This window comes from Heterocephalus glaber, unplaced genomic scaffold (genome assembly GCF_053883595.1).
Source record: "Heterocephalus glaber isolate CG9 unplaced genomic scaffold, H.glaber_assembly_v1.0 deba00001472, whole genome shotgun sequence".
NCBI classification, from domain to species: Eukaryota; Metazoa; Chordata; class Mammalia; order Rodentia; family Bathyergidae; genus Heterocephalus; species Heterocephalus glaber.
In genome coordinates, this window is record NW_028258315.1 from 2482578 (window position 1) to 2501077 (window position 18500).

Genomic DNA, 18500 nt, shown 5'->3' on the forward strand with positions numbered 1-18500 from the left:
TGCAAATTTGAGCCCATCTTGGCAACTTAGCAAGACACTGACTCTAAACAATTTTTAAGAAATTAAAATGGCTGGGGATGTAGCTTAGTGCAAAGGCCCTGAGTTCAATCCCTACTGAAAATTTTTTCAGTTTTTTTAATGTAAAAAATACTGAAGAACAAAAGGAGCTTTCTAGTTTCTTCTAGAAAGTAGAAGAGCCAGGACCTGGTAGGTATGTAAACCCTGACTCTATCACCAAGAATGGCCTTGAGCATGAGCCTTAAACCTCACTAAGTCTGTCTTTAAAAAGGAATCTGCATCTTTTCTATTCTAAGATGCACTCTGTCCTCACATTTTAGCACCCTTGAAATCAGCATGGGTCATACTTGATGGTGTGTTGGATTTTAATTGGAATAGTTATTCTTCCTTAATGAGGCATAAAACAGTAGTACATTCTTCTTACAACTGATGGGGCCTTAGGCTCCAGACACAGCACCAAGTTCAGGAAGGCAGTGGAACAGGTAGCCAAATTTTCCCTTTGTTATGTTGTGTGGTTATGACTGCATAAGTACCACTGAAGGCCAAGAAAAGAGACCATGAAGGGTCTCAGCCCCCATGCAAAATTTCTAGGAGAAAAGGCTCAAAGACCGTGAAAAGGATGCATAGAATTAGAATAATCCAAAAATAGAGGGGAGGCCTTTGAATTATAGAGGAGGGCAAAAAATAAGAACCAAGATGGGTTACGTAAAGGTGCAAATTGCCAATGATGAATGTCATTATATTGTATACCTTAAATGTACCAATAAAATTAATAGAAATCTCTTCAATTTTTAAATTAAAGAAAATCATAGAGGAGGGCCTAGCAGATTAGAGGCAAGGAGATGGGAATGATGAAACCCTAAGTGAGGGTGTGTGGGAGAAAGCAATATTTTCACGTGCATTAGTCTAATCAAACTTCAAAAACTCAGTAGTAAATAAAGAAACAATTCAATCAGAAAACAATAAGGATTCTTCTCAGATTTTTAAGACTTACTAGAAATTACTACTGGGTGCCCGCCAGCAGGCGCGCAGAGGGGGCTGCCCTGCCCCACCCCCAAAACGCGCTCTCCCGCGATGCCCCAGCCCCGGCCGCCCACCGGCCTGGACGCTCGGCGGCCCGAGGTAGGGTCCCCGCTCCCGGGGGAGGCGAGGGAGCAGCCACCCGCCCGCAGGTGGTTCCTGGATTGTGACTGCCACTTGCTCTGAAGGCGTGTTTCCTCCCTGAACCACACGATCCCAATCAAAGACATTTCTGATTCATTTACATCCTCGAAGGGCCTCTGTCAAAGAGGAGGGAAAAGATGGGTGTGAAAACATTTCCTCACAGCTCCTCTTCCCACAGTCAGGAAATGCTTGGAAAACTACATATGCTGCGAAATGATGGAAGTTTCTGTGATGCCACTATTTGTGTCCAGGATAGAATCTTCCGGCCACATAGGTGGTACTGGCAGCTTGCAGCGATTTCTTTTGCACCAAGCTTGTGGGCCAAGCAGAGGATGAGAACAAGAGCATGCTGGACCGGCAGCATGCTGCAGTGACTGGCTTATACCCTTTTAGAATATGCTTCCACAGCCGCTCTGTCAATGAACACAGAAAACAGTATTGATGTTCTAGCTGCAGCCGGCTATATGCAAATGTTTACTGTTGCTAGCACCTGCTCAGAGTTCATGAAATCAAGTATTTTATGGACACACCCCATAGCCAGCCAGAAAAGAGTCTAGATGCGGGACAAGAAAATTCTACCTGCAATTTTACTTCTCAAGATGGAAGCATTTCTCCAGTACCTTCAGAGTGCAGTGTGGTGGAAAGAACCATTCCTGTCTGCCGAGAATTGTGGAGAAAGCACAAAAGCTACACTGTTATGTCTCCTGAGAGTCCTATTAATGTAGCACACAAGTTCACCCCAGGTATTGAATTCTTCCGCTTTCTACACAGAAAAGAGAAGTCAACCAGTTGACTCTTCTTTAGCTTTTCCTTGGACTTTTCCTTTTGGAATTGATCGAAGGATTCAGTCTGAGAAAGCTAAACAGGCAGAGAACACCCAGTCTCTAGAATTACCTGGGCCATCTGAGGCAGGTAGAAGAATGACTGATTGTGGGACTTGTGAGACCGCAAAAGCTGCCTTGCCTCTGGGTACCTAAGAAGATATCCCAGTCAAAGTAGAAAGGCTAAGTGATGAGGGGTCCGCGAGGAAGTGTCCCCGCCTGTCAGTGCCAGTGCATCTCAGAGTTCACTGAGTGATCAACAGACAGTTCCGGGAAGCTAACAAGTCCAAGAGGACCTTCTGATCAGTGCACAGTCTTCCTCTGTAGGCTCAGTAGATGAAGGTGTTACTGAGGGCTTGCCTACACTTCAAAACACTTCCAGCACTCATGCTCATGTGGATGACGGTGATCGACTGGAAGATGTTCAGTATCCCTACCAACTCCACATGGCTCCTTCTACCAGCAGTACAGAACGACCAAGGCCAAATGGTCCAGACAGACCTCTTCAGTGTCCAACCTGTGGGGTGTGATTCACCCATATTCAGAACCTAAAACAGCACGCGTTCATCCATGCAGGAATTAACCCATTTCAGCGTGGCCACTGCGGGAAAGTTCACCAGGGCCTACTCGCTAAAGATGCATTGCCTAAAGCATGAAGGTAATCGCTGTTTCCGGTGCCAGACATGTAGTGCCACATTCACTTCCTTCGGGAAATACAAACATCATGAGGGTTTCCCAGCACACTATCCGCAAGCCTCGGATTTACCAGTACAAAACATGTGGTGCCATGTTCACCAACTCTGGAAATTTAATCGTGCACCTGAGGCATCTGAACCATGAGACATCAGAGCTAACAAACTACTTCTAGAGCAGTGATTTCCTAGTACCGGACTACTTAAACCAAGAGCAAGAAGAAACCCTTGTTCAGTATGATCTTGGAGAACATGGTTTTGAAAGCAACTCTTCTGTTGAAATGCCTGTGATTTCACAGGTCTCCTCCTCCCAGAACTGTGAGAGCACTTTCCCCACGGGATCTCTTGCTAGGCTGGCAGAAGAGGAAGAAGAGAGGCCAGTGCAGCCAAAGACCAGTGCTCATCTGAAGCTACCAGAGATGATCCCCCAAATCAGAGCTGTCTTCTGTAACTATCAAGCAGTTTTGTGGTTTGGCTTCATTTCTTGGAAAGTGCCTGTGCTTGGTCTTGTACATTTAAATTTCATGTAATTTTTTAACCAAGAAAGAGTTTGGGAAAGAATCTCCCTTTTCACTTTGTAAGTCCTGCAACTGATGTTTTATTTTTCTTAATTGCGAGATTGCTTCTGTAAAGACATAATAACGTGATGTTGAAACAATAGAAATCATGAGACCGAGAAGAACCAGTTGGCTTAAAACATGTGCCAGTTTTCTTCCTCTCATTATTAAAGGTGGGCAAACAACAGATCATTAGGTAAAGAAGAAATCAAATGATTATTGACTTGATTATCCTGAGATGAAAGAGTATGTGAGAAACAAATTACTAAGCAGATTTTGACGACTGGCCTGAGCAGATGTTTACTCCTTTGCACAGGATGTTGTAAAGCCTGTTGTTTTTGGAAGTGTTCGTGGTAAGCTTTCTTAAAAATTACTACATACTTCTGAAATCCAGCACATTTTTTTTAAGCTTTGTCATTTCTATTGAGTTTTTCAGATGAAAATTTGATGTTGGATAGGCATTCCCTACACTTTTTAGTACCACTCCAGAGGCGAAGAACCATGACTAAGAAGTTAGGCTGTGGATGAAATGACCAGGAATGCAGAATTAAATACACAAATCTCAGTTCATAGAAACTCTTTTAATCCTGCTTTTCTGACTGAAATTGGCACTGACCTTGTCTTTGAAGGCGAATGCCTGGCAGCCAGGTCATTGTCTAAATCGCTTTTCCCTTTGGCTCCTCAACAGTACTTTCTCTTGCATATACTGGTGTGCTGCCATAGAAAGGGAAAACATTAGAGATAGTCTATGTTTTATATATAGGTTTATGTATTGTTGGAGATGTTTTTACTGTGCTGTTTTGGACAAAATAAAGAATTCTGTGTTGAGGCAAAAAAAAAAAAAGAAGTTAGTACTTAAATTACTGCTTTTTTCAGAAAAGGAAGTAGTCAATACTCATTTTGAATTTTCTCAAATAATAAATGATAGTAAAGTAGAATAAGAAAACAACTTCCTACTTCATACAACTTCTAATTACCATTTTTTCCATTCACCTATTCCTGTTCAGCAGCACAAAAATAGTATCTTTTCTTTTCTTTTTTTTTTTTGCCTTTCTTGGATTTTCCAAGGTGAGTTTCGTTTACCTGAGTGCACACAAAGCTAAGGAAAAGGCTTTACTATTGGCGTAGACCAAGCGTGTGTCTCACAACCAAAAAATCCCACCTTTTTGGCTTCTTTTGCAGTCCACTGGTTATAAACCATCTGACAGTGAGACAATATTCAAAACGACAGGTTGTCAACGTGTAACAAACACAGGGATTGAACAGAGTAGGAGCATGCTTGTTCAACATGCACAGAGTAAAAATTGTGCAACATCATTAGCCGTTAGGGGAAGGCAAGTTAAAACCACAGTGGGGTATCCGAGACAATTGAACACTTTTTCACAACAGCTAAAATAAAAACAGTTGTAACATCAAATACAAGTGAAACGCGGAAGATACTGCATCTCTTGTACGATGCTGGTGGGAAGGCAAAATGGTGTAGCCTCTCTGGAAAATGGTTTTGCACTAAATTAAACAGATACTGTATAGGCCAGCCATTGCCCTCCTCAGCATTTATCCCCTGGAAATGAAAACATCACCACACAGGAACCTGCACATGAATGTTCCCAGCAGCTTTATTTGTAACAATCAAACCATGGGAAGAACCAAACGTCCTTTCCAGGACAAATGGGTAAACCATAGTATAGCTGGACAATGACATTCTGCTCAGCAATACAGGAGAGTGAATTGCTGATACACGCAGCCTTGTGTTTGACCTCATGAGCTTTACACTGAGCAGTATGTGATTCAGTTTATCCAGAGCTCTTCACTTGATCTTAGCCAAAGGGCTGAGAAGCAATTATCTAGTGTTCTTGATTTGACAGAATTACAGAGATGGAGAAAAATTAGTGGTTGCCAGGGACCAGGATGCAGAGGAAAGGGACGTGTGCAGGAGGTGGGAATGCAAACAAGTAGCCCAAGAGAGCTCTTCTGTGTGCACACAACAGTCTGGAACTCCGTTGTGATGGTTACACACATCTGCACTGAACTATGCATAAGCCCACGTACAAGTGGCTCAGGCACAGGTCTGTAGGCTCTTACACTGCCACACTCATGCCGGGTTCTTGACTTTGGTATTATACTCTACATGTGTAAGATGTTTCTATGAGGAAAATGAAAACAGATGGTGAGGGGTACCTAGGCATCTTAGTATAGTTTTTGCAACTTTCTGTGTGTATAGTTATTTCAGAATAGAAATATTTTCCAAAAAAATCTAAATGCTCATTTTCTAGATGGTGAGGAATCTACAAAGTATACCGAGATCCTCCGAGTCAGAGACCGTATCCTGAAGAAGGGCATCTCCTGCAGGACTGCAGAGCCCATCAGCTCCCGGCAAGGCTGCTGTGCACTGATGCCCACCCTGGGCTGGTTCAAAGCCTTCCCCTCAAAGTAGGAACTTCTTCCTCCCAACCCTAGCATTAGTAGGAATCATGAACAGGCCTTGGAAGGCTGGGGAGAAGAGAAAGGCAAGCCCTGGAGATGGGCAGGTGGGTAAATGGCTGCTTACGTGTGAATGTGAGTGCGTGTGTGTGCACTCGTGTGTGCAGGTTATGGGGACGAGGTTACTCCTAATGGAGTTGCCAATTATGTTTTCCCCAGAGTCGGCTCCAGCAGACCAGTTCAAGATTCCAGACACAGTCCCTTGGGTCTAACTCAGTTCTGTTCCACAGCTGTGAATGTCCTCTCACCCCACTGGTCCGGAGAGAGCCTGGAGATGGAGTAAGAGTGGATCCAACTAGTCCTCTGTTAGCCCATAATGTGGAAGTGTGATCTGCCATCTCACGATGCATAGGAAGGGTGGGCTTCAGTGTCACATGAAACTAGATTTCCATTCTGCCCCTAACACTATGTGGGGCCAGAGCATGTGATGTAACTTCTCTTCTCAGAGCATTGTAATAGTTATAATCATAATTCATACTTCTCAGTACCTTCTGTGGATAGAGCAGTAGGCAAAGTACTAACATAACTCATTCTTTTAGAGAACTAAGTGAGCTTACAAATCTTAAATTGCCCAGTAGGATATCTATATCAAGAAAGTGGTTGGAGCCTGGCCTGGTGGCTCATGCCAATAATCCCACCACTCTGGGAGGGTGAGGCAGGAGGATCGAGCACAGCCTGGGCAACCTAGCAAGACCCTATCTCAAAAAGAGAAAGAAAAAAGGGCTAGTGATGTTTCTCAGTTTTAAGACCTTGGGATCAATCCCCAGTACTAGCAAAAAAAAACATGGTTGGAGCTGGGGAATATAGCTCAGTGATGGCATGAAGCCCTAGGTTTGCTCCCCAACACTAAAAAAGAAGTATTTGATAAACTTTACACTTAAAAGATTATTATTCCTATTTTCACAGTGAGTAAGGGGGAAAAGAAAGTACAATTTTCAAAGAGCACAAGAAACTCTGAAAATAACACCAAATGCTCATTTTCCAGTGTTGGGGCTGGCTGGTATGTGGTATCTATTCATTAAGTGTGTTCTGCACTGGACATTAGTCAGGACCCCTGAAAATTTCAGCACAAAGAATCCAGGTGCTTGCTGGCATGTGACTTGAAGTTAGATTTCTCCTTAAATACTCAAAAGATGAAGTGCACCCCTTAGAGTTGGCAAATCAGAAAACACAGAGCTATTTCCTTTCGTCTAACTATGCAATGGCACATCAGCCAAAGTAAATACAGAGAACACAGTTAGGTAAAAATGCAAGGAACATCAATGAAATGTAGATTTGAAATAAATTAAATTCCTCAAATAAGAGTTTGGCTGAATCGTGGAATAGAATGCCAAACACAACCTGACTTTGATGTATAATCCATTACTTAGGAGAAGGGCTGATTTGGAGGAATTTTGTAACAGATGGATGTTAAATTTAGGATTTTAATCCTCTTACGTGGACTTGGAAAATGTAATTCCAGGACTGGCTAATTTCTGCATGTTAACATCCTGTTTCAGCTTTTAGCCTGGGGCATCTACCTTCAAAATAGAGGATGGGGTGGGGAGTAGAAGTGGTGCTAGAAATGGGAGTGTGTGTGTGTGTGTGTGTGTGTGTGTGTGTGTGTGTGTGTGTTGGTTATAACTGGTCTTAGGATGAGACAAACCACGGTCCCAACCCTCACACAAATGTCCCCAGTGGACAACCCTAGAAAGCGAAGTACCCAGTTAGAGTCCAGGGATTTTTTAATCAAGTCTTCTCCCTTTCCCTATTTCTCCCACTCTCCTACAGCCGATGGCATCTTTAGATGACCACATTTAATTTTGCACTTCAGTTTTTACAAAGCCCAGCTTATGTTTTCAAAGCCATTTGTGGCCGACTTGATTTGGGCTTGACAGTTCCCAACCTGGACTGAAATGAGATAAGTGGCACTATCCCACAAGGACCCCCATGATGCAGGGTCGTGTGTCACTCACTCTGCAGAGCAGCAGGCACCATCTTTGGGGAGAACATCTGAAATCAGACACATCTGTTTGAGGTTATTTTGAACAGAGAGGTTCCAAGCCTTAGGAAAATGGAAAAAGTATTTCGTGTGGTTTTCAAAGCAAGTAAAGTGGCCAAATTCACTTATGTTTCTTAATCCTCAGCACAACCACTAGGTCCTTCAATCTTCCATGTGAGTCTTTTCCAAATCAGTTACTTCCATAATTTTATCTCTTTAATCTTCTTCCCCAGCTTTTCCTTCAGTGTAGTTGCAAGGCCCATGGATATGACCCAAATCTCTGCTCCCAACTAAATTTATTCGTGAGTACATGCCTCCCAATTTGTTTTCCAAATTATGTTTTAGGCCCTCAGGTCCAAAGAGAAAACACCTGGAGAGCAGGCACATCTTAGAAATTCAGTGAGCAGCTTAAAACATAATTCAAATAAGCTTCATTCCTGAGCTAAGGTTTTCATTAATTCTCAAAAGAAATATTCTAACAATCCACAGTACAAGTACACTGAAGTTTATGGGCAAAATGCTTAACAGAAACTGTGAACTACAACTGCCTCTCCTTATTTTCAGGAAAGACAAAAAAAAATAGAATAAAATTAGCTAATGTTCAGAATTTTATGATGGGAATAAGAAAGAAGACAGAGAATTCCAGGGAATTTTCCAAAACCTATGAATGATAAAACCAACCTCCTGGACCTTCTACTCCTCCATTAACAGGATTTTAAAAAGAGAATTGGTACTCCAGAAAAGAGTCATCAAAGTATAACACACGCACACGCACACACACACACACACACACACATACACACACACCCCTTCATTGGAAAAAGAAAGCCTTTTGCTAGGTAGCAAGTCAACCTCATTCGCTCATTCATGTAACAGCTGTTAAATTCCTACTGCGTCCCAGCCGGGCTGGGGTGTTTAGGATCGAGCTGTCCTCTTTGATGTGGGGCTGGCACCTGGGATGACTTTCGAGGCCCTCCTCATCTTGAGGTCTAGTGTGGAGCTACTGACTGGGCCCTCCAATTGGTCATGCAAACTGAATTCGTCACACCGCAGTCACTGCCTCCTTGCTATGGTTCGGATAGGGTTTGTCCACCCAAGGTTCCTACCCTGAACCTTGGTCTGCGGGTAGCACGGAGAAACCGGGCCCAGTGGAACTGATGAGGTCGAGGGGCTCCACCCTCAGCGATGCGTCTCTAGGGTGGGTTAGGGCTCCTGTGACTGCAGAGCCAGTTCTGGAGTTCGCTGGACTCTGCCTTTTCCCTCTCTGCGACTCCACCACATCATGATATGGCCAACAGGGCCCTCACAAGATGCCAAGTCCTGCGGTTTGGACTTTCCAGCCACAGGGTTCCTGAGTCACCTTTGGAAGGTCCCCAGCTTCGGGTATTTTGTTACAGGAACACAGAACAAGTCAAGAGGCTCCTCAATGTGCCCTTCTTCCTTTATCTGGTAAATAACACACACACACACACACACACACACACACACACATTAAAATTGGCTTAAGAAAAAAATCTGTTGTCTTTTTTGGGGTGTTTTTTGTTTTATTTGGGATTTTGGGGGGGTGTTTTTGATTTTTTTTCAGTACTAGGGCTTGAACCCAGGGCCTGTGCACTAAGCTACATCCTCAGCCATTTTTATTTTGCATTTTGAGGCAGGGTCTTGCTAAGTTGCTAAGTTGTATAAGGTGAGCTCGAACTTGCAACCCTCCTGCCTCTACCTCTCAGAGTTCTGGAATTACAAGTGTGGGCCACCACCCCTAGCTGCTGCTTCCCATACAGACACTGGAGTTATTGGACTGGGAACCACCCTATTACGTCATTTAACCTTTTCCTTCAGTACTGGGGACTGAACGCAGGGCCTTGTGCATTCTAAGCAAGCTCTCTACCATTGAGCTGCACTCTCATCACCCCCCCATGACCCTTCATCACCCTTCAGAGGCCCATCTTCAAGTCCAGTTGACATTCTGCTGTGCTGAGGGCCATGGCTCCGACATACGAATCATGAAGGAATACAGTCTAGTCCACCCATAGAACAGCATGCCTTCTCCTCTGTCCCCAAAATGTCAGGTCCTCCAAGCTCAAGTTCTAATCAAGTCTGTTTAGTGATTCCAGCTTTGGTATCCAATTCCTGGGTGGGAGCTTTCCCAACAGAAGAGAGCAAGCAGAAGTATCAGTCTCATTGGACTGAAGCACCAAGCTCATAGCTGTGACTGCGACCCCAGCCAGAAATCAAGGCAGGGGGAAATCTCTTAGAGAAGAGAACCACACAGGAGATTAATTGCCTGCTAGAGAAAAAGCTCAGGCTTTTTCACAAGAATATGAAACAGTTAATAATTTCTACACTGCATCATTGACAATGTCCAGAATATAATCAAAATTACTAGCCATCACAATAAGCAGGAAAATACCACCCTTCACCAAGAGAAAACTCGGTCAACAAAGCAGATTTGCTGATTGCCCAAAATTAACGATTAATAAATATGTTAAGGAATTTAGAGGGAAAGAGGGAATACACAGATGAAGAGTCAGAGAATTTTAGGAGAGAAATGGAAATTTCAAAATAATGAATGAATGAATCTCCTGGAATTGAATATCTGAAACTTAAAAAAAAAAAACTTCCTTAATACAGAAGAAATGACCTTAAAGATAGATCATTTCAGTAGAAATTATCTAAACTGAAAAATGGGAGAAATTATTTGTAAAATATTGACTAGAGCTAGAGTGATACACAGGATGGTACCAAGCAATCTAAGACAGAAAAAAATAGAAAAATGTTCAGGTCAGTTCTTCCCAATGATTAACAACAGCCCCAGTTTCAGGAGATGAGAACATCCCAAGCAGGACAAATAGAAAGAAACCCTCATGTAGGCACCTCATCCTCCAGCTATTTGAAAACTAATGATACAGAGAAACATCCTAAGACAGCAGAAAGAAAGGGCACACTGACACCAGAAATGTTCAGAGGCCAAAAGGGAGTGGAATCGTATTACTAAAGTGCTTCAGTATAAGAGCAATACTTTAATATGAAGACACAACAGATTGAAAGTAAAATGTTTGAAAAAGTATTCTGTGCACTGTGGTTTGAATTACAGCCTCCCTCCAAAACGTGTGTTGAAACCTGACCCTCACAACAGCAGCACTGGGAGGCACAGCTTTGGGAGGGCACTGTCACGAAGCCCCACCCCGTGAATGAAAGGAGCGCCCTTATGGAAGGGCTTCTGGGCAGGGAGAGTCTCGCCCTTCTACCTCCCAAGATGGGAGCACAGGGCCACCAGGCACCACTGGAGAAGCGGCGAGCAGCCCTCACAGACACGGATCTGGTGGCTTAGTTTTTGACCTTCCAGCTCCAGAACTACAAGAAATAAATTTCTATTCTTTATAAATTACTCAGTCTACAGAATTTTGTTATAGCAGCTTAAATGAACTAAATGAACACTATACAAAGACTAAATATAAGGAAGCTGAAGTGGTTATACTAACATAAACAATGTAGACATCATGCCAAGAAATACTATCAGAAAAGATTTTATAATGCTAAATGGGTTCATTCACCAAGAAGACAAAAAATTCCTAATGGGTATCTAATAGATACTTAACACACTTAAAGCAAAAATAATGGAAGTAAATGAAGGTTATGTCAGACCTTTTAACACCGCTCTCTCAGTAAGTTGTAGAAAAGGTCAGACAAAAATATGAACAGGGGGCTGGGGATTTAGCTCAGTAGTTCTGCCACTTGCCTCGCAAGCGCAAGGACCCGAGTTCGATCCCTGGTACCAAAAAATATATATATATATGAACAGGGATAAAGAAAATTTTAATATATCATCAACTACCTTGACTTAATTGACATTTCTGAAACATTATATCCAACAACTACAAAATATACATTCTTTTAATTGCAAGTGGAACATTCACCAAAATAAACTATACACCACACAGTAAGTTGTAATACATGTTAAAGAATTAAAATCATATAATTAAGTTAGAAAAAATAATAGCAATATAGATAGAAAATCTCCCAAAATTTATAATTTTAAATTTTAATATACATTTTAATAGTCACATAATAAAATCCCTCCAAATTTATGAAGAAATCACAAAGGATATTAAAGATAGATTAATGTAAATGATAATGAAACAAAAACCAGTTCTGTATAGATAAAGTTGGTGATCCCTATTCTCCATTCCCTCGTACCCTAGCTGTACAGGACATTATGGTTGCTTCTCCCCCATCTATTACCTTTATCTTACAAAATACTTGATTTCCTTTGAAGAGTCGCCCCATGCAGCCAAAAGCTCTGTGGGAAGTTGATTCCCTTTGGTTTTCTATGTCAACTCAAAATATCTTCAAGTCATCACTGGAACTGCCTAATAGGAAAAGTCTTCATTACAAAATATATTAGTCTTCTAGGACTGCTACACAAAGTACCACAGACCAGGTGGTTGACACAAGAGACATGCATTTTATCACAGTGCTCGGGGCTGGAAATCCAGAGATCGAGGAATGGGCAGGGCTGGTTTCTCCTGAAGCCTCTCTTTGGCTCATAGGTGGCCATCTTCGCCCTGTGGCCCCACGTGGTCTTCCCTTTGTGTGTGTCCTAATCTCTGTTTAAGAGGACAGCAGATTGGACCAGATTGGACCAGATCTCATCCTAATGGCTTCATTGCATCTTAATTATCTCCTGAAAGACTATCTCCAAATATAGTCATACTCTGAGGTACCAGGAGTTGGCACTTCAAGGCAGGAATTTGCGGGAATATAGTTGAGCTGTAACACAGAGGAAGGAGTATCTTCATCCAGGAACCTGCGTCTGCTCCTCCACGATACCCGATCTACTTGACCAACACCAGTGAGGTCTTTCACAACACTTGGCTCCTAAACCTGCTCCCCTCTTTGGGTATTGCAGAAAACACACAAAGGGATCCCTCTGGACAGTCTTGTTGCCTGACAGACTTCTGCACAATGATGACGCCTCCTCAAAACTTCTGACATATCCAAATCAAAAGCCTCTCTTATTTTCCCTATGAAGTCTTCCTAGTAGGCGCTGAGGCTGATCTTATCAAAAGGCTTTGTCAGCACAAAGCCTCTGGATTTACATAGGGGCCTCTTGAGAAAGCCACATGGTGCCAAGAAGAAGCTGGACTCTAGCCTCTTTTTCAGTAACCAGACTGATATATGATACCCTTCATAGTCTTGCTTTTCAGCTTAAATTGTATATTCCCCAAGTCCCTGGCTGAATAAATAAATGGAATTAAGGATGGGGGTGTTCCACTTTGAATAACGTTGCTCTCATCTGTGAAACTCTAGACAGCTTTGTCTGGCTTTTGCCTGGCAATAATGGCTGGATTCTCACATTAAACTCATTAGTTTGATAAAGGGCCAAGAAGCGCACTCGAGAATCTGAAATGACCTATTTCCTAGCAAGGTGCTGGCAAAGCCAACTATCTGTGGGAGATGGGAAAGGGGCCTGGCTTCTATTTTTGTGGTCTCCCCGAGGAACGAACATTTCTTTTATGTATACTTTGATGTAGAAATGAAAGGGGACTGGAACATCATGGATGCTGTAGCATGAACATTCGACGGGGGCTCTCTGCCCAGGTATTCCCAGACCTCGATGCCGCTGCAAGCCAGGGAGAAAATGACCAACCCAAGTGAGCCAAGGACCACAGCTGGGAGCACCAAGCCAGCTATTCCCCAGCCCAGAGGGTAAGTGGCTTTGCAGTGAAGCCTCACCACAGGTGATCCTAGCTCTGTGGGCATCCTCCCTCCCCAGGAGGCACTCATGGGAGCCAGACTGAAGCAGAACTTCCAGGAAAACAGGAAGGAAGTTGTCCTTTGAGGTGCAGGGCTGAGAGTCCCCACAAAGGCTTTCCCCTGGGGAAGGTACAGAAAAGCTGCTTGGGCCAAGGGCCAAGATGGAGTAAGGACATCGTGTTTGTGAGCTGAACAGGGCTGGTGTGCGGAGCTGCACAGTTGATCTCAATTTAGCCCACCTGAGCTGCCTGAACCGGGGTAAAGACCAGGCCAGGACCTCAAAAGCCCCAACCTTCTGGTGCCTTCTAGCCAGGAATCATTTTCCTTGCTTGCTCCTCCCTTCCTTGGGATCAGCCTCAGCCCACACCCTCAGGCAGGCCAAGGCCCCAGCCAGACTTCAGAATCCTCAAGCTGTGGTATCTTAGGCAACACAGATCCAGCTGTTCCTTGGTGTCTACAGGCAATGGGTTCCAGATCCGTAAATTCGCCTTCCTGGTCATACAGAGAAATACCACATGGCCACATACATCTGTGTAAGCCCAGGACACACCAGATGGAAAGACCCTGATGCAAGAAGAAAGAGCCACCCTCATACTTCTCTGTGCTGTGTCTGTCAGAATGTGCAGAGGAGACTGGAGTCCTAACTGTGGTGGCCTCGGAATCAGACATTGTCTTAGTCCGCGTGGTGTTGCTATGACAGGATATCTGAGACTGGATAACTTATGAAGAACAGGGATTCCTCCAGCTCTGGAGACTGGCAACTCCAAGGCCAGGGGATCAGCGCATGATGGGGGCCTTCTTGCTGTATTGAAAGCATACACAGGCCACTCTTCCTAACACTGGTGCATGGGGTGAGGCTTCCAACGTGGGAACTTTTGGTACAGTGCTCAAATGATTGCAGATGTTTTTATTCTGCGAAAAGCCAGGCAAAGCAACAGGATGTTAAGTTGCCAAAGCCAATCTTCCCTGTTCTAAAAATGAAGGTCAGATTCCCCAAATTAAGTTCAGGGAGCCTGAGGAAAAAGTGTAATCTCGAATTGGTTCTCATCTCCCAGACTGTGAGGTCTTTGAGGAGAGAGATCATCCACTGTTGTTTATTTTTACACCCATAAACCAGCAGTGTCTGGCACATAGTAACAGCACAATAAATCTAGAATGCATGCAGGCGTGAATGAATATATGTGTGCATAAATAGATATGCACATAAGCAAGTCGCTGCTTCTTAGATCTCATCTCTCTGAGCAATGTTGACAATTTGGTAGCTTTTGACAGCTGAACATCAGAGCCTTGACGTTTAAAAAAATCCATAAAGTGGGGTTAAAAAAGGCCTAAATTTTAGGACTAATCTCAGAGTTCAGTCTACATTAAAATTTCAAACCAAGGGTGTCCCCCAGTAGTGCGTCACAAATTAACTTATGTGGTTCTGTGCAGCATATTTAAAGATGAAGTGGAAGACAAAAGGAAATGGTAGTAAATGGTACTGGAAACGGCAGTGGATCACAGGGAGGAAAATGAAGTAGATTGCTGTTTTCTGCGACGTTTGCTTTGCTTATACAGCAGTGAAGTTGGTGTGTAATGTGAATGGATTTGTTAATGGGCCTTGCAGTAGCAAAAGCTTTGAAAGTCCAGCACTCTCACCCAGTGTCACCGGCCAGCTCTGCGAGGCACCTTGGGTTAGAAGACTTTTTCCAGCTCTGTGGCGTGGCCACCGCTGTGTTCCCAGCAACACCTCTGGGATGTTTACCTTATCACACTGCAAAGTTTCCCCCTAAGAAAACAAGTTCCTGAGTGAAAAGCCCAGACTCACACAAGTCTGACATTTATTATTTGAAGGTAAAGAAACCACAATTAGGACTAATTAGCTCTCCTCTCGGGGGATGCATAAACACATACCCAGACCCTTTCGGAAAAAACTGCAGGCAGGGCCTGGGGTTCCCCTGGGAAGTCCTGGGGTCCAGAGTCGGTCTTAGCAGAGCAACTGAGGCTGGTAACTACAGACTTGGGAGCTGTTGAGAGACGGCCCAAGAAGTCAGCCGACTAGCCCCACAAACGAGTCCTCCTGGATCCCAGAGTGAGGGATTCTTACTTCCTTTCTACGAAACCCATTCCATTCTCACCAGCTCACATCAAATTTTTTATTTGAACAACCTATCTGTCTTTTCATTTTGTGGTGCTGAGGCTCAAACCCAGGGCCTTGCATGTGCTAGGCAAGAGCTTTACCACTGACCTACACCCCAGGCCCTATTTGAACAATTTTTATAGCTTGTACTTTATCCAATACAAACTCCCACCGCTGTTACTTTCAATTATTAGCTGTAAAAGCCAAAAAGAAATAGAATCCTGCTGCCATGTGAAATCCCTGAGTGTACCAATCCTGAAAAGAGTTGCTGATTTGTAAGGTTTGGTAGCCTCATGGTTGTGCAGCCCTCTAACTTCAACTCTGCTTGAATCCTCTTGAGGGACTTGACTATAACTAAGTTCTCCTTTGATCTAGCTTATTTCTGTTATTGGCTGTGACTTTTGCTTAAAACAAATGAATTACAAATTGGGGAGAGCTGTTCTATGAAGGTAAGGAAACCAAATACTGGAAAAGAGCAGCTTCCCCAGTATTTCCAGTGTCCAGATTCAGCCTTCCTTAGGAAGAGTTGGACTCCTGGGGTCTGATCAGAGTAGAGCTTGGACAGGAAGCCATATCTGCAAGGAGGCCGGGACATGGTGAGGTGGTCCCAGGCTGTGTGTGTCCTCCACCCCCTTGGGGGCTCAGTGTTGACTTTCGCTGCTTCAGACTCCTCCTGAGCATGCGTGGACGCTCTTTTCCTCAGGTTCCCAGAGCACAGCTGAAGTGCCCTGCAGTGTTCAGTAAGATCACCCCATTGCAAAAGAACCAAAATAGAAACAGAGTTGAGGCATTGCTGTTGGCACCAGGGAGTGTTAGGATTCTCAGGCTGCCTGGGATCTCTCTCCAGTTCTCTCCAATCCCATCCACTCCAGTCCCGGATGGAATCCAGAGTAAGGAAAGCACTTCCTGTTAGGACTTGGAGGATCCTGTCCTGGGCTCTTGAGCTTCCATCTTAGCCCTGACCCGCTTCCCCCTCATTGGCTAATGCTGTGCACCGGCCAGTGGGTGCACCTGCTCTTTGAGTCTGTCCTTAGCTCCTGCTCCTAGCAGCCAAGCAGGACATGGATCTTAGCACACATGTCATTCTGGGACCCAGCCCTGTGTCCCAGCAGCCCGGTTACTGCCCCCTCCACAGAAGTGGAGGACTGTCTTCTCCAGGCTGGGAAAAGCGCCCTCCTGGGCCCATTTGCAAGGACTGCATCACTAAGCTTTTGAAGACAAGCTCCTTTATAAAGAGAACAGGTTTATTTAGCTCCCAGTGCTAGAGAGAGTCAAGGGCATGGCACCTGCTTGGGGTCATCACAGGGCAACCCTCATGGCCAGTGGCACAGGGAGGAGCTCATATTGGGCAAGTGGTCACACTTAGGGCAAGGAAGCCGAGAAGGAGCAAGGGCAGGAGAGTCTGGCTTGTGTCTTCTATGATGACTCTCTTGCAAGAATTCAAATGGTCCCGAGTGCTACCTGCGAAACACTCTCTCTGACCCAAAACCTCCCACGAGGACCAACAAGATTCCATGGCACTTCCCAATAGGGACCCCTAGGGACCCAACCCTAACACTCAAGCCACACCCAAACCATAGCAAAGACCCCAATGGGCTCTGAGTTATCCTTCTAAGTGGAGGTAAATTCATAGAAACCAAGCTCAGAGAGGAGTCACCTCCCACACCTCCATTCAGGTGTCCCAGGGCCCCTCCCATCCCAACCTCCTCCCAGCATAAAGGTCATCATTCGCCCTGACCACTGCTCTGGGACTCACACTGGACCTCCTGCATGGTGCCCCAGACCCTAGATTGTCAGGAGGCTCTGACTCGATGCCCTCTTTCCCCTTGAGACCTCCCTTGTGCCGCTCCATACCACATCAACTGCCAGATCCAGAGAGAACCAGATGCAGGAACTAAAATCCAGCCCTGGCCGCTCATCCAACCCCAAACATAAAGCCACTGTCCATTTCCAAGGCCATGCCCCGGACCTCCCTGGAGACACTTTGTTCATTTTTTGTGCCATTGTATCATACTGTCCTGGATGCACCTCGGGGTTGGAAAGCTCCCTGAGACTGGGGAGCTAATCCTGTTTTACAGGGTGGGAACTGAGGTCTGAGGACTCACCCTAACCCATGCAGCTTGTTACCAAAATGACTAAGGGCTTGTACCCTCCCAGCATGGCCCCAGAGGGCCACAGACTCTGTCCTTCTTCCACTGAGAGGCAGGGTGTAACCCTTTCCCTATCAAGCTGGGTGGCCCTGCTCCTTCGCCCAGCAGGGGCAGCTCCTTTACCTGCTGGAACACTTGCTTCTGGGTCCCTGAGGCACACAGATGAAGCCCAGCTCCCTGAGGGTGCAGAGCCAGCCCACACATGCACATGGCAGCCCTTGGCCCACTGAGCCACCTGCCTCGCCACCCTAGCTCCGCCCTCCATCCTGACCTGCGGGTCCTGGAACATCCAGACCTGGCCCTTCCACAGCTCAATGCCACCAAGGGCACAGTCACTTCCACGGGGAGTGGGAGGATGGCCCACTGGGCTCTGTCATAATCCCTGGCCCTCAGTCCTGGGTGCCTTACTTAGAAAAATCATTGTTTCAAGCCATGAGGTTCTGAAGTATGGTACCTGTGGGGGGTGATTCCAGCCCCACACCATGTGTGAGTCCCCAATCCACCAATGCCCAAGTCCTTTATATAAAATGGCACAGGATTTGCACACAAACTATGCATTTCCTCCCCTGTGTTTTAAATCATCAATAAATTACTTACAATGCCCAATATGATGTAAATTCTGTCTGTATAAACTGCTGTCCTACTATGTCCCTTGGAGAATAATGATGAAGAAAAGTCTGCATATGCTCAGGACAGACGCAGTTTCTTTTCAAACATCTTGATCACAGTTGGCTGAGTCTGCGGCTGAAGAACCTGCAGA

At 44.8% G+C, this 18500-nt stretch overlaps 1 pseudogene; it reads left to right on the forward strand.

The window, feature by feature from the left end:
- Positions 1-1319: 1319 nt before the first annotated feature.
- On the forward strand, positions 1320-3757 carry LOC101721468 (zinc finger and BTB domain-containing protein 44-like; annotated as a pseudogene).
- Positions 3758-18500: the final 14743 nt, after the last annotated feature.